The 13,339-nt window shown below is 43.6% G+C and overlaps 1 protein-coding gene across 3 annotated transcripts in view; it reads right to left on the minus strand.

The window, feature by feature from the left end:
• The window catches only part of Tmod2 (tropomodulin 2), a 46,418-nt gene extending 36,461 nt beyond the window's left edge, over positions 1 to 9,957 (minus strand). For 2 of the 3 annotated variants that reach the window (XM_021172055.3, XM_085844795.1), the window contains exon 1: positions 9,711 to 9,957. The gene's annotated coding sequence lies outside the window, so the exon portion shown is untranslated. Of the gene's footprint in view, positions 1 to 5,570; positions 5,666 to 9,710 lie in introns of those variants that run through there. The other variant, XM_085844797.1, reaches the window with a different exon arrangement.
• Between the last annotated feature and the right edge of the window lie 3,382 nt (positions 9,958 to 13,339).

Here is a 13,339-nt window from a genome sequence, read left to right on the forward strand (position 1 = left end):
TGCCCCCCCCCCCAGGCTTCCAGGAGTCCAGGTGGGCAAACACAGAGTCCATTAGCAAACTGGAAACTGGGAGTTACAGCGAGCTGCAGGAAGTGCCTCTTCCTGTTACCCAGAAACATGAGCCCTGGGAAGGAAAGTTATGAGCACGCTCTTCTTTGCTTCTTTTTCCATTGTTTTGTTAATACAACTATGCTATGAAAGAGGAAAATCAGCAACAATACGAAGGGCCCAGCCTTTTATGTTCTCTACACAGAGAGACCCAAACCCAAGCCACTGAATTTCTGAATCAGTAAATGATGATATATCTTCAGTTGTTTAATATACCTTCATTATTTCACAAGACTTGAAAAAAAATCATGAATAGATTTGCACAAGAGTCAAGCCACACTTTCTAAAACTAATAATCAGAATATCATGAGTTTATCAAAGTCCTCCAAAAAGACACACACTATTCCTGCATACTTAATTCATCTCTCTTTTTTTTTCTGGGTTGGGGTGAGACAGGATCTCGCTATATAGCCTAGGCTGGCCTTTGGAACTCACTCTGTAGACCAGGCTGGCCCCAAACTCATAGAGATCCTCCTGCCTCTGTCTCCAGAGTGCTGGTCTTAAAGGCACGGGTGACACATACTTTAATTAATCTCTAGATGCTAGACAAATATAAAGATGTGACGATTATAGCCTGGGTTCTGACACCTAGCTATTTGAAGACAGGTCGGTGAAATCTTTTGTGGTGGTTGTTATAAACTGCCAAATGGAGCTAGGCATGAATGCGCAGGCTTGATACCCGAGCACTCAGAGGTGGAGGCAAAAGACTGGAAGTTTGGGGCTAGACTCAGGTACAGAGTGAGTTGGGGGACAACCTGGATTATACAAGACTGTCTTTCTCTGAGAAATAACTGTCAGAGGATGAAAGACACAGAAACTTCAAGGGAAATTTTCTATTAAAAAAAAAATTATAGCAAAGCAAAGGGACTGAGCAGGCTGAAAGGGCAGGGAGAACCTGATCCTGGCAGAGTCACAAAGTGCTTCTAGCCGAAACTATTTATTGTTTTTAAAAAAATTTTATTCATTCATTCAATCACTCATTCATTCATGTTTTGGTTTTTCGAGTCAGGGTTTTTCTATATAGCCCTTGCTGTCCTGGAACTCAGTCTATAGACCAGGCTGGTCTTGAACTCAGAAATTTGCCTGCCCCTGCCTCCCAAGTGCTGGGATTAAAGGCATGTGCCACCATTGCCCTGCAAAAAAAGATTTATTTTTATTTTTTAAAAAAAGATTTATTTATTTATTTTATGTATATGAGTAGACTGTAGCTGTACAGTGTTGTGAGCCACCATGTGGTTGCTGAAATTTGAACTCAGGACCTTTGGAAGAGCAGTCAGTGCTCTTACCTGCTGAGCCATCTATCTCTTCAGCCCTTATTTATTCTTGTTTCCTAATTTTATAGCACAAAAACTGTCAAGAGGTTTCCAGCTTGAAAATAGTTCTCTCTCTCTCATAACAACGGACCCACAAAAGAAGGTTCCTTTCTACTTTAGAAAGCACAGAAGGTCTTGTAGTCACAGCCAAGTGCATGACCTTGGAGGTAACTAGCCCAGGGCCTCAAGATGAAGATGCACATGGAACTGATGACCGGCCCTCTGCAGCCACACATCCCTTTACCTCAGGGCAGTATTTGGAGAAATGCATCCTCAGGCAATTTGTATTGTGCTAACATATATCAAGCACAATATTTGAGTCTTAAAATAGCTAAATTGAATCAGGTGATGTAATCCATAGAACCCCTTTCGTGCACGAGATCTACCGCTGAGACATCATCACATGACTTTGTCTCATGGGATGCAGGTGATACTTGGGGCATTACGGTATTGTGACGTACAGTGCCTAGTATGTGCAAGTTCTCACTGATGATTCTCTCTTTGGTTTGAGAGCAGTTTTTTTTTGGAAGTATCTTTTCCCTTGTTTTCCTTATTAAGACTAAATATTGGAGAAGAAGCATCATACCAGGGTCTCAAATTAGCACTGCCACATGTAGCAAGCCTCCATGGTTGGTAGTCGCCCAAACTGATGTAGATTTCCACCTGAACAGGAGATAGCCAAGACTTTCCAGCTGGGGCAGAAGCTCTTTCACTTAGAAGCCTTATGCCTCCTTTCCTAGGCTACCGCTTGATTTCTAATTCTCTCCATGGGTCCTACGTCCTGCTGCAGCATCTCCCTCTTGGTTGAGTTCTACTCTGAGGTGTTCCCATTCTTTTTGCTATTATGCCGTTCTTTCCTTCTACTGAGTCAAGGTTTTGCCATGGAGTCCTGGAGGGCTGGAACTCCTTGAAGACCAGGTTAGCTTTTTCTTTGTTAGTACTGGTGACTATATAATGTAGACCACCATGCCTTGCTGAGTTCCCGTTTCCAGATCTGTATCTACTTCTTTACCTTGTATTTCGGCCTTTCTGGTTTTTAACTGCCTGACGTTGTTATTACTGTTATCATTATTTTAAATATTAATTTATTTGTGTATATAAGTATATCTGCCTGCAGGTATATATATATATATATAGTTAGGTAGATAGATAGATAGTCTGAGGACACCAGAAGGTGTTGGATCCTCTGGAACTGGAGTTACAGACAGTTGTTAGCTGCCATGTGGGTGCTGGGAATCAAACCCAGGTCCTCTGCAAGAGCAAAAAGTGCTCTTAATTGCTGAGCTATTTTTCCAGCTTTATCATTGTTTTTATCGTCATCAAGACAGGGTATCACATGTCCCTTGCTGTCCTTGAGGGCCTGATCCTCTTGTCTCACCAGCTCCAGTTTTATGTAGGTTTTAGAAGGTCCCTCATCCAGTTGTTGGGAATTTAAAAACTTCTAACTTACTAACACCATGGGTTTCCCGTTTCTGTCCTTTGATTCATCTGTTTTCCTGGATTCTGCCTGTTCTTGTGGTCTTTGATCTACCTATCTCTTTTTCTTTGGCACCGATCAGCTAAGTTTTGATTTATGCAATGTTAGGACCCATGGGTCTTATGTACCACTTGACTCAGGATGATAGGCAAGCCATGTGGAGACTGATGTGCAATGGTACTGCCAATCAGGATGGCTTCTATAAACAAAAGTACGGTCCATACCCACCCACACTGGCTACATGATAGCCATGCTCATGAGACTCCAGAATCCTCCAAGTGATCTGATGAAGGGCATTTTGGTTCTTCCTCAGAGCTGGGGTGCCAACTTGGAGATATTTTCATGTTCAGGCTTGGCAGAGTTGGTCTTACATTGTGCTCAGGAACTCCTGTCGCTCACAGTCCTAGCAGCAACCTTTTCACCAACCTAGCTGTCCTTCAGGGAACCAGGTAATATACATGAAAGAAATAATCACTAGGAAAACCTTTCTTCCTTTCCTTTCCTTCCCTCCAACCTCCTCTCTTTCTTTCTAGCAGGGTGAAGGGCAGAGTTAAAGCAGATCCTACTATGCAGAGGCTGGCCTGGAACTTGCTATTCAGCCCAGGTAGACCTTGATATCGTGATCCTCCTGTATCAGTTTCCTGAGTGTTGGGATGTGCCACCATACCCAAGTGATAGGGTAATATTGATACTTGAACAGGAAGGTTGAAAATATAAGAGCAAAAAAAATAATCAATTATAATTCTCAGAGACGTGCTGAAATACAGGGCCTAGTTCAAGGAACTCAAACTGGCTGTAGAGGGAGAAGACACAGTTTCAGCTCCATTGACGAGCCAGAAATGCCTCTCCCTTTACACAGCCACAAAGCCTTCAAAGTTGTAGATATAACCCAATGGTTTTGTTGTTGTTTATTGCTTTTTAAGGACAAGGTTTCACTATGGAGTCTTGGCTGGCCTAAGATTCATTACTTAGACCAGGCTGGCCTGGAACTCACAAGAGACCCACCTGCCTCTGCTTCCTGGGTCCTGGGATTAAAGGCGTGCACCACCACATTCAGCAATATAATTGACTTTTTGGTGTATTTAAAGTAAAACTTATTGATGATAAAAGATAATCAGAAGAGTTTATAGGAAGAAACAGAGGAAATTAAGGTTAGGAAAGAATATTGGGGTCAAATGATTCACGAAAACTAGAAACTGAAGTCTGAATTCTAACCTAAGTAATGAGAAACACAGATGACAATATTATGATCTATTCTTACTAACAAGAATATTCTGGCCATCCACTCAAAAGTATATTGAAGGTAGAATTTCCCAAAGTGGGTTCTACTCAATGCCAGTTTTTCAAATAAATATATCTATATATATATCTATACGCACACATATATATGTGTGTGTGTGAAATACACATATTAATATACTTTTCACATAGCTTGGAAGACATTGTGTACCACGTTCTACAGAATTTCCCTCCCTACTTCCAGATCCAATAACTCAGTGGTCACTAACCCATAAAAAGCTCTGACCATGAAGAATAAACCAACTTGTAACAGTAACAATATTCTAAGTGTTTGGAAGCACAACAGCTGAGAGAGTCACAGAACACTAACATATGCCACTACCAACACATATCCAAGTAAACCTCTCTCTCTCTCTCTCTCTCTCTCTCTCTCTCTCTCTCTCTCTCTCTCTCTCTCTCTCTCACACACACACACACACACACACACATACCCAAGATCTAGTTATAGAAAAATTAATCTTGAACAAAAGGGGTCTGTATCAGAGACAAAATGCAGTATCTTGTGTGTGTGTGTGTGTGTAATTAAGTTTAGACCAGGCCTCACCCTGTAGCCTTAACTAGCTTGGAACTCACTATGTAGACCAGGCTAGCCTGGAACTTGTGATGAGTCTCCCATCTCTGCTTCCTGAATGCTAGGATTAGGGGCATGAGCCATTGTACCTCGTTGTATCTTAAGAGTTCATTGGGTTTTTTGTTTTGTTTTGTTTTTTATTTTATTTTATTTTTAGTCTGCAGTAGAAAGCCTTCTGCACATACCTTCTAGAATTTTCTCTGAAACAGGTTTAGTCTATAAGTCCACATAACTTTTCACATACGGTTACATGTGATTTACTTGCAAAAGGACAAAGAGGGAACTCCACTATTTAAGTTCTATCAGAAACTAAACCAGTTACTTCCTCAGCATTTTCTAACCCAAAGTAAAATGAACTACCATTTGATGCTGGCTAGAATTTACATTCTCAGACTTTTTTACATACTGTCACAGATCCCAGACATGAAAGGGAAAAGACAGCTGGACCCTGGGACCAGTCACCCAAGCCACGCAGGAGGGTGAGGCAAAAGGATCAAGAGTTCAAGGTTTGCCTGGACAACTTGTTGAGACCTTAACTCAAAATAAAAAACAAAAGAAGGCTGAGGCCGGGCATGGTGGTACACACCTTCCATCACAGCACTTAGGAGGCAGAGGCAGGCAGAACTGTGAGTTCAAGGCTAGCCTGACCTACAGATTGAGTTCCAGGACAGCAAGGACTACCCAGAGAAACCCCATCTCAACACCTGCCCCCAAAGAAAACAAACCAACCAACCAACCAACAAAACATTACCACCACTAATAGAAAAAAAAAAAAAAAAAAAAAAAAAAACAACCAACCAACCTGTGAACCAACCAACCAACCAACCGAATAAAAGATGGTTTCAGCTGTGACTCAGTGGTGGAACACTCGCCTAGGTTGTGTGGGCCTCATCTTCAATCTCCAATCCTACATGGGTGGAAAGGAGGGAATTCTTTCAGGGTAGTTCTTAGCTAGGGCAAGAACTATTGAGGGTTGAGAATGAACTAACACAAAGGCTACACTAATAACTGGAATTTCTACATCACTACTTTAACCAACTGCAGGTCAAATTATCTTTAAAAAAATGTCTGAGGCTATAGTTCAGTGGTAGAGGGCTTTCCCAGCAAGACTCTGGGTTCATTCCTAGAGCGCCTCTACTGTGCGTTCCTTTTTGTTGTCAATCCAAAAAAAGAGGCACACGAGGTTACAGAATGACAGTATATTAGGTATAAGTAGCTCAGGGAGGCTTTAAACATCCTAGGAGAATACCTCTGGTTACATGCAAATACTGTGATAGTTTCTAAAAAGGACTTGATGGGGGGTGGTTTTCTATGACAAGTTTCCCACAGACACCAAGTATTTAATGGCATTTTGAGTTAAAGCTAGAAGATTCGTCTCTTAAGTATAAATGATCTAGAAGAACCAAAGAAAGCAACGTTTTCCTGACTCCACTAACATCTCTGGGAAGATTTTATGTCTTGCTTGGGAACTTGGAGTTAAGAAATTCCTGTCAGACTCATCCAGCACCCTGTCCATATCCACAAAGTCTTCTACAGCCTTTTCTATTTGTTTGTTTTGTTTTTGTTTTCTTAAAATTCACCTCCAATTTCTTATTTAAAAAGTTCAAATCTAAGCCAGGTGGTGGTGGTGGCGCACACCTTTAGTCCTAGGACTTGGGAGGCAGAGGCAGGTGGATCTCTAAGTTCAAGGTCAGCCTGGTCTAACAGCTATTTCCAGGGCAGCCCGGTTTACACTCTTGTCTCCTAAAGGAAAAAAAGAAAGAAAGAAGGAAAGAAAGAAAGAGACAGAGAGAGACAGAGAGAGAGAGAGAGAGAGAGAGAGAGAGAGAGAGAGAGAGAGAGAGAGAGAGAGGAAGGAAGGAAGGAAGAAAGAAAGAAAGAAAGAAAAAGAAAGGAAGGAAGGAAGGAAGGAAGGAAGGAAGGAAGGAAGGAAGGAAGAAAAAAAGAAAAAGGTCCAAATCTACAAAAGAGTGGAGCAAAATCCAGCTGTACACTGCCATTCTTGGTTCACGACTCTCATCACTGTCCTCAACTTGCTCTACAACCACAGACCGATCTGTTGAGTGTTCTAGATGCTAATGTGCTTCATCTCTAAAATCCGAAGCTTTCATAGTCTCAGAAGGTGCTCTCTGTGCTGTCACCAATGGGTTACCCAAACAGTGGACCCTAATGCTTTCATACTGACCTACCAGCCAAGGTGTGCTGACTGGCACAATGGTGGCATGCAGTTATGGGGACAACCAACCAGTTCCCAACTGGATTAAGGGAATTCATGCCTGGTCAAAAGACCATGGCTTGCGAGGTTATAGGCCCTACATGAGGGGAACCTACGACTGCTGTTCTGCTAAATGGACATGCCATCAAACTGTCTTCTAAATACATACGGCTATGCGTCTACATTAGTGCTGTTCTCAACTAGGGCCAGAGAAGATTCCTCAACAGTGGGCAGCAGTTAGTGCAGACTCATAATGACTGAAGTGCTGAGAATAAGTGACTTGTGAATGTGCACCCTTAAATGGACCATCTATATCAACCACACGGAAGCTCAGGGAGCATCATGGGAGGAAGCGGAAAGAGCCGGAGGATGGGGAGGAGTGCAGTGAAACAGTCTTCTAGACAGGACAGCGACTGCACTCATGAACCCACAGCCGCTGTGGTTACTAACGCACCATCTGCACATCAACCCAACAAGATCACTTAACTTTGAATTTAGTAGGTTACCACCAGCAGCAGCAGCAGCAGCAGCAGCAGCAAAGGCATGAAGATTGGAAGGGGGCATATTGGGAGCTAAGGAGGAATGGATAGGATCAAGATACACTTTGTCAAATAAGTAAAGGTATTTAAAAATATTTAAAATTCAAAAAAATTAGAACAATCTCCTATCTACTACAATACCTTTACTGTATCTAAGAACAGTAATTCCATATTGTCTAACACACAGTGCATATTCAGGTTATCTTGGACATCTCCAAATTATCTCTCTTTACTTCTTTATTTTGGATGCAAGGTTGAGACAGGGTCTCATTACATGTTGCTGGGCTGCCCTGGAACTCCTTATGCAGATCAGAAAGTTCTATGTGCTCGGATTAAGTCAGGCCCTATCACATCCTGTCCCCCCAAATGATCTTTTACAACTATTGTTTTCTCATGTCAGAGTCAAAGTCCACATACATCAATCCACAGTCACCTGCATTCCCACCTATGATAGCTGTTCCCTACCCCTGCATTATATAGGCTGGAATACTATACAGGTGAAATATAGATGGTCTTCTTATAGCAGGATACCCATAAGAGGTACCACCTTGACCTTGGGAGGACACTGGGAAGTTCCTAATCTCTGCATTGTAAAGACACGTGCTCCCTCAGTATGATGCTCTGAAATAATATGAAATCCTGCTCACACTCCTCGTTCACTCATTGGTTTTGTACCAGCTGGGGAGTTAGGTCAGTGTTGTACAGTGTGTTTCTCAGACCTTCTATTGTGAATTCACTTTTCCCACGATAACCTATCAGTACCTCTCTCTCTCTCTCCTCACTGTATGTTCTCTCTGGCTATTGCTTGTTGGAGTCTCCTCCCCCACCTTTTTGCTGAGCACATTTGACAGCTCAGGCTCAGCCCTAGGGAGCCACTAACCTTTATCAGCTGATCGCAGTGCCTTCTGCAAACAAAACCACCACATTGTGGCCTGCCAATTTATATTAACATAAAAACCAAACCTTTGAGATATTTATTGAGCTATACTGAAGAAAACAGAGGGAATCAGGCATATTTAAAGCAAGCAAGCAAACAAACAAATAAACAAACAAAAAACCAAAACTGGATTGGCTAAGCCCTGAAAAATCCTCCTGTTTCTTCAAGGGAAAACTCTTCGCTCTGTTCCCATCAAGCGTTTTTGTAAAAGTGTTAAACACTCTGGCCATTTCAGTACCTTGATATAAGAATCTAGGACGAAAAGAGGTTCAGAAACCATCTCACCAAATATCTCATTTTACAAGGCGATCGGCGATCGCAGCTTAGAGAGGAGAGGGGGTCTGGCCCAGCATCCATCAGCGCCTAGATGGTGGAGCTGCTATGGAAACCATGCTTTTGTAATACGTTCTCGTTCTCTGATGTTCTTTTTTCTCCCTTCCCAAGCGCATGGTGAATCAGATATTTAATAGGCGCCGGAGAAACGATGGCGTTCTCGGCCTCTTTCCTGTAATTTGCATTTTAGCCGCATTACCTTCCCACCTTCTAATATTTTAAAATAAAAATTCCCAGAGCCTTTTAAAAAATCATTCTCCCCCTCTCCCCACCAAAAAAAAAAAAAAAAAAAGACCTTCATTTTTTTTTTTTTTTTTTTTTTTTTTTGCAGGTTAACAGGTTAAAGCAACGAAGACAAGTCCTCGGAAAGACACAAACCAGCATGATTTTAACCAGGAAGAATAAGAAAAGATTCTCTGGGACCTGCTCAGAGAGGCTTTCTGAAGGCAGATGCGTCCTTGTGACAGCTCCCGGGATCTCAGAAAAGATGCCGGCCCGACTCCTCCCTTCCCAGGCTCTTGCTCAAATGAGGCCATGAGATGCCGAAGACTCAGAAAGCTTATCACACACAGGTCCACGGGAGAAGAGAAAATGGGAAACAAAGCCTAAGGTGGAAAACCCCAGTTCCGTAGCCCGGAACGACTGGAGACCGCGCCCTCTCTGCATCTGCGCGTGGACTGCAGCGCCGAGGGTCTGCGGGACTGCAGGGCACAGTGCAACCTGTACCCACACTCATCCCCGGCCGCCCGGCTCGGTCCCCTGCCACCAGGCGCACCAGCAGCTCTGGTGCAAGCCGCTGCGGGTTGCGCTTGGCCGCGCGCCACGCTATGGAGCATCCTCCCGCGGACAAGCTAAGCGGCGGACAGGGGTGCTTCAGACAGGCTGTCCCGACAGTGCCCTCCTGCCCCAGGTTCTCACCTTTGCTTGTGCCCATCCCGAAACGGAAGGTCCTGCCCAGCAGCCTTAGAGCCCGGAGTGAGCGGGTCGGACCAGCAGGGGCGGCGCCGTGGCCCCAGGCTGGAGCTGCGATCAACAGGCAGGCGGCTCCCGGCCGGGCGCGGCGCGGGGCGCGGGGCGCGCGGCGCGCGGCTGCAGCGGGGCAGCCTGGGAAGCGTAGTTCCGGCGGCGCGCGGTGGCCACACCGAGACAGGACCCTTTGCCCGGGCCGCAGCTGCGTCTCCCAATGACGCGATGGCCTCGCAGGGTCCTCCGGTAGAATCTAGAGCTACGTGCGCCAGCACGCTGCGAGGCAGGTGGAGCCTGGACTTGGGGGAAGCTGGGTAGGCTCTGTGGACTGGCTCAGGATCATTGACGCCATGGGTGGCAGAAGCTTGACAAGATTGTGGACAGCTGAGCATCTTTCTGGGCAGCCTCATGAAGGCCCACTTCGGGCCAAGTATAGGAACAGACCAGGCCTGCCCTAGGATTTACTGGCTAGGTGTAGGTGTGGGAAGAACTAGATGGGTTAATTGCTTAAGAGGGGTTGGAAAACTAACTGGGGTTTGGGGAGCGGGATAGAAGTTTTGGTTTGGGAGTGCTGGGGAGCTGACACCTACACACTGGCTTCACACTGGACACTGGATTCGAGACTCATTCCCTGTAAAATGTTTACAGCTTAAAGATGCGGTGTGGGAGTCAACAACCGCAGGTCTGTCTGTACTAAGAGCACACACACTCCGGAGTCCTTCATTGTGGTTACAGAAGACATTCTTTGGATGCAGTCTCTGATGGGAAAGTCCTACAAAAAGTGCTATGCAAAAGATAGCTGCGTCTCTGGCCTGGGTAGAAGTTAAAACTCCCTGAGTATTTCTGTGGGTCGTTTAGCAGTCTAACCTCCATCCCCACCAACGAAGATGTACTGAAATGTCCTTTCTCTCTGTCTGGTTCTTAGGAACTACAGAATATTATCTTGTTTCTGGGGCATGAAAGTGGAATGGGACGCATCCCTGATTGTGGAAGTGCATAGCATAATGGGTTCCTTCCAGAAACTTACTTTTGAGAACGAGTCCTATCATGTAGCCTAGGCTGATCTTTTAACTCCTAGTCTTCTTGATTTTGTTTCCTGAGGCCTGGGACTACAGGTATGTACCACCATACACACAATAGGGGCATTTTCTATTCGATAAGGTTGCTCTCCATTTGACTCCTTGTTGGGTACACTGAGTATATAACCTTTGAAGAGTACTTGACAGTTATAGCTGTTCTGAGTTGTTGTTGTTTCCAAGTTGCTCCATGCAGTATTTCACTGTATGGTGGGATTTGTGTTATGTTGGGATTAGTGCAGGAACATGAACTAAAGAGATGGATGCCTCAGGGCTGACTGGATCTATAGTAGACCAAGGATGGGTGAGGGTGAACTTGAATGGCTGCTATCTGGGGTGAGGTATGCAATAGTCACATGGCTGAAATAAAAAAACATGCTGTAGAAGAAATCCTAAAGTCGAAAATAATAGCAGCAACTTTGCATGCATGTGAAAAATATGCCTTCCTATTCCTGTATTTTTTTAAAATTTTGTAACAGTCCCATGGGATGAACAAAGGGAGTTCTTATGGGAGTTCAGAGTCATTCAAGAAAGAGAGGTGGTAGGATAGGTTTATCCAGCTTCTCTAGTCATTAAGGACATCATTCTCCAGGGAACACCAGTGTGGTTCCCAGCACCTACACAAGACAGACTGCAACAGCTTGTGACTCTAACTTTGGGGTAGTCTATGCACTTTTCTGCCCTCCCAGGGCATCCCCACACAAGTAACATGAACATTAACATAAATAAACAAAAATCAGGCCAGTGGGTGGCTGAGTCAGAAAATAAAAGCTGGCCTTTTAAGGCTCTGGAAACTAGGGTGGTGAACACAGGTACACCATGGCTGCTGAGAGACAACAGAGTTTCCATGGTCAACTATAACCCTGCACCCCCTTGTCAGAATGAAAAGAACTGGAGGTGTGATCAAACCAGTTTAAATAATGTTCTCGAGTTTTCCTATGCTTTTATTATGCCAAATGGTCTGTATAACAGACAGGATAATCTGACCTTTCTATGTTGTACATTCATCACAAATCATAGCCTTTTAATAAATAAAAATGGGGCTGTTTACAGATCAGATCAACAATTTTACTAGAGAAAGGCACGATCTAAAGATATCGAAGCACCTTCGTTCAGATTGGAGGAAAGAGAGACAAAGATACCTGGTAGCCGACTACCTTCTGTGGCTATGTCCTGGTCCTTCATAAAGAAAGGGCTGAATGTGATACAATGAATGGATCATGACTTCAGGAGCAGTCTATGGAATGAAGAAGACACAGAAGTGATTTCTTATACTGCCGTCATAGTTGGAAGCCCAAGCAGAGATCAAGAGCCACATAGGGGCTCTAGAAAGATATTGAAATTACACTAAAGACAGTTGAGAAAAAAGGACATCTGGTCAACCTGTGTGTCTCACAAGGGCTAGAAGTGAGTAGATGCCAAATGGATAGACAAATGTGGGAAGTCGGATACTTAACTTTCCTGCTTTTCTCCATTAATTTATTTATCTATTCATTTTACATCCTGATAGATGCCTCCTGTCTCCCCTAACTTTCCTATTTTTAATATTAGCAATCAATAAGCAGGCATGGTGGCACACACCTATAATTCCAATGTTAGGGAAATGGAAGTGGGAAGATCAAAAGATCAAGTTTACCCTCAGCTACATAGTAAGTTTAAGGTCAACCTGGGCTGTAGAGATCCTGTCTCAGAACCACAAACAAGCAGATAGACAGACATTAATAAGAAGTTTGGCCTGGAAGTGGACTTCTGTAATTCCAGCACTTGGTAGCTGAAGCAGGGGCATTGCTGAGAAATTAAGGCTGACCTGGCTTACACATTAAATTATAGGATAGGCTGGGTGACAGTGTGAGATGCTATTTCAAAAATGAAAATACTAGCTCCATGTGGTGGCACATGCTTTTAATCCCAGAAATCAAGAGGCAGAGGCAGGACAATATCAGTGAGCTTAAGTCTAGTCTATTCTACATAGTGAGCTCCCAGAAATTCAGGGCTACATAGTGAGACCCTGTCTCAAACAAAACAGAACAACCAAACAAACCACAAAACAAGCAACAACAATAAAGCAAATTGTGGGTAAAATGGTGTGTACCTTTAGTTTGGGAACTTGGGAGGCAGAGGCAGGAGCAGGTCAAGTCGTCAGGGCCAGCCTTGTCTATTGGAAAGACTGTATTTAAAAATATCAACAACAGCCAACCATCTAACAAACAAACAAACAAAATAAATGAAGAATAGTACCAGTTCCAGTTTGTGTTATTCTTCAAATTTATTATTGTTTATGCCCTTTTTTATTTTTAAGAATACAGTCATACCTCTGACTTAAGTTAAACCTGTCAGAATTTCTAGACCATAGTTAAAAAAAAAAAACACTTTATTTTGAGACAAGATCTTATGTAACTCAGACTGCCTTCCAACTTGGTTTTTAGCTAAAGGTAACCTTGAACTCCTGACCTTGTATCCACCTTCTACGTTTGGTATTACAGGCCTGTACCAGCATGCTAGTTT

The sequence above is a fragment of the Mus caroli genome, unplaced genomic scaffold (genome assembly GCF_978045245.1).
Source record: "Mus caroli unplaced genomic scaffold, Mus_caroli_1 scaffold_11, whole genome shotgun sequence".
Classification (NCBI taxonomy): Eukaryota; Metazoa; Chordata; class Mammalia; order Rodentia; family Muridae; genus Mus; species Mus caroli.